This window comes from Mya arenaria, chromosome 8, assembly GCF_026914265.1.
Source record: "Mya arenaria isolate MELC-2E11 chromosome 8, ASM2691426v1".
Lineage (NCBI taxonomy): Eukaryota > Metazoa > Mollusca > Bivalvia > Myida > Myidae > Mya > Mya arenaria.
In genome coordinates, this window is record NC_069129.1 from 7950519 (window position 1) to 7954179 (window position 3661).

The 3661-nt window shown below is 34.1% G+C and overlaps 1 long non-coding RNA gene across 1 annotated transcript; it reads left to right on the top strand.

Annotated features, from left to right (window-relative positions):
- The first annotated feature begins 229 nt into the window (after positions 1-229).
- Positions 230-1223, top strand: LOC128242722 (uncharacterized). The gene is made up of 3 exons (XR_008262683.1): positions 230-315; positions 651-740; positions 1012-1223. It is a non-coding gene; the product is annotated as an uncharacterized LOC128242722 (long non-coding RNA).
- The last annotated feature ends 2438 nt before the right edge of the window (positions 1224-3661 follow it).

The following is a 3661-nucleotide window of genomic DNA, read 5'->3' on the forward strand; positions in this document are numbered from 1 at the left end:
TGCTTTCATTCAAATATTAATTTATTGTAAGTAGGCCAAATTTGAAAATATTTCTGATTTTTTTTCAATACAGGCATTTTTTTTCTTTAAACAAAAATTAGCAGAAATAATTATATCGATAGCTTGTAATCATGTCATTTAGATACTTCCGAAAAAAATGCATGTTTAATTCCTTATCTTAAAATAGACGCGCGCAATTTTGAACCCATTTCGATCCGCCATATTGCTCATGAGGTGTACGAATATTGATGAGAGATAAAAAGTCAAATACTCCTCTAGAGACTCGACGGTTCATATTTTGAATAATACAACAAGGTAAGTTGATACAATGCATGTTTAACAGTTTATAGCAATAATTTTCTGGTGTTTTACCAGGTTGTTTCAATGAAATTTTAGCATACATGTAATTCAACCCGATTCGCCCTCAACTGACATCGCGCCGATTTGTACTTTTTTGTATGAGAAAACAATGTTAATTGTTCTCTTGAATAATGTCTTTAAATACTAGTAGTTTTTGTGTAATTTTGATCTTTGATCAGGATCCGAAAGGCCCATGTTATTTACCATTGTTTATCTTAAATTCAATGTCATCCAGCAAAATTATACATATTGTTATCAAATTCATATTATTATGTACCCCTTTTTGACAGGTTTATGACGGATGATGTAATGCCTAGCTTTATCGGGAAGGGAAAAAGGAGAAAATGACTTTCCAAAAGCAGTTTTTCAAGGTGTTCAAGGTAATAATTGCCAAGTCAAATCTGCTTCTTGACAGTAATCATTTAATTATGTTATTATTAAAGTGAGTACCAGGTATAGTCTTGTGCATTCACCTCTTTGATCACAGATTCTAGTAACTGAAATAAGTAAAACAATTAAAAGATAATAAAAAAAGCAAATATTGTACCAAAATTGGAGAAATTTTGTTGTGTGGAATTTGATATCAATACTTTATTTTCAGCAGTTTTAAGTCAATATAATTTTATTTGACAAGATTCTTATGTATTTCAGCAAGTGTCACTGTGTTTACTGCTACTGAACATGAGGTTGATGGGGCAATTGGATCCTGTCTGAAGTACGCTCCAGACAGACAAGGAGGTGGAGGACGACGAACTATTTACACAAGTTAATTAACCTACATCTCTAAACTTATAAATTTACCATGTGTCATTTAATTTAGTGTGCCTTTATCATTTAATACTTTGTGTCTGTACAGATTTGCTGTGAAAATAAAACTTGTACATTCTCCGAGTTGTTTGTTAATGAATGTAGGTGAATGCTGCGGTAATTCCTAATTACCTGTTACCTGTGTGGTATGCATATTTATACTATAGATTTAGGTCGTTATCACGACGTTGACGTTGTTTCAACGTCGTAACTCCGACGTTGTTTCAACGTCGTAACTCCGACGTTGTTTCAACGTCGTGATTTCGACGTCGAAAAAACTTTCATTTTCAACCAATATACAACGTTTATCCAACGCCAGTTTCTGACGTTGTTACAACGTCTTTTCAACGTCAATTGTTTGCTGGGAGTAGTCGATTGTAGAAACTTGTGTTTTATTTGGTTTGGTCAAAGTTAGCCAAAATGTTTATTGATTTGCCAATCAATACTATTCAATACTATTCACCAATCGAACCATTTTAACGTGCAACTCTGCCAAATCATAACCTGTGTACATCTCATCCGTGTTTTATACAATTAGCTGCAGATGGCGATGTCCTAACAAGAACATTCATTTAATAAAAGACTTAATAACCTAAAAACGAAAATTGCATGGGTACCTTTAAAGTATTTTAGATTAGATTATGAAACATATCAAGTAAGTACTTCCACTGTTTGTAATGGATATCTTTAATATCTGATTATACATAACTCCTTTAAAGGGACTGTACACCAGATTGGCACCAAAGCAAGTTTTTGTCTGTAACGAACCTCAGGACAATTATCTAATAGAAAGTGTTACGCTTTGATATCATTTTTGTAAAAAAAAGTACCAAAATGTAAAAAAAATGTGTCGGAGACCGGGTTCGGACTCGTGTCGCCAAAATTGCTGACCAGCATCGTATCCACTGAGCTACGACGGCTTACTCTAATTTATTAGGTGACATAATTAAGCTATGCACCTACCTCGGTAATATCACGTGATAACACCGACTAGCCAATCACGCATAAGGAATGAATTCTACCTGGTATACATACCCAGTAATCTTTTTTAATGGAAAAATACGAAATAACTGCAAAACTTAAATAAATTGTAAACTATGTGGTACTTCAGTTAGTAAGTTTCAATGCATTGTACACATCAATGCCAAGTTTATGTCAGTTTTCGACACTTTTTTTTCTCGCTATTTTATCATACGGAGTACAGCCCCTTTAATTCGCTATATAATGCATATTAAACTTTAGTGTGCAATCATTTTTAACAGTGACGCCATTGACTGAACGATACTAATACGGGGTTAACAGCAATTGTTTGAGTAAGCCTGTATCGCCCAGACGATCTGGTTACAAAATGGCAGTATATTATTTTCTCTTTTTTTCTGAACATTTGAATATTTTTTAAACAAAAGTGAAAGCGCTGTTAAGTCGGTTAAAGATTTTACTAATACAAGTAAAGTAACTAGCATACTATATATTGACTTCCTTTGGGGTGGGGGTGATAGTGGGTGAGGGGAGTATTGCATCTCGTCAACCCTAGACAAACACTGTTGAAAAAGCTTATGTTAACCGAGTTGTTCCGTTAATTGAAAACATAAAATATCAAAGCAGTCAATAATTATATAGTACCCAAAAGTAGTCCATACCTGGTGACAGATAGTAACCGCTTGAACAAGAGTACTCGGCTTGCATGGTGTAGTTGTACAGGTCACCTTGTTTCGGATACCCATTTGCCAAAACAGGTATGGTCTCCTGTGTACAGTACCGATAACATTGAACTACAGGGGTCCTCCAGAAGCCATTCACGTCACAGGATATCGTTGGAGTACCTGGAGACAAATAACAGCCGCTTAATCCAATCTGAACTCCTCGGCCATTTTCCGTCGAAAACAACCTCGTATGTATGCCGGTTTATCAGTAGAGGTAGTCCGTAAACCAATAACTTATAGTATTAATTAATTGTGTTTTAACGTGTATTTTGTATTACTAAGCTCAAATTGATTGTCAATAAAGTATTTATTGCATATATACATAAGATCTCCATGAGAAAAGTCCCTTGGTTTAACTGTTATATAAAATCTCTACGATCTACTTCCAGCGTAGTTAAATGTAAAGAATTCTGACATTGTAAACCGTCTATATATATCCGCGGTTTTTTTTGTTATTTTTATGGGAAATGGCAGAGGAGTCTTATAGCCGCTCAAATAATACAAGGTAAGAAAGATGGATACATTTATTTCGGCAATGGAAACAAAAAAATAGCAGAAGGTTCACAACATTACGTAGAATGGAATAAATTTTAGATATCAGTTACTATATCATTTAATAAATCCCCATGACATTCTCCCAAATACCAAGGATAACACAAGAGCCAGCTCTGATTTCCTCTGTGGTTCTTTGTTAACTTTTAAAAGTTTTTTTTTGATAAAAGTTATATTTTAGTATTGCTCCTTTCCATTGTGTTAAGGAATTGAAATATTACTCATACACAGTCAAACCC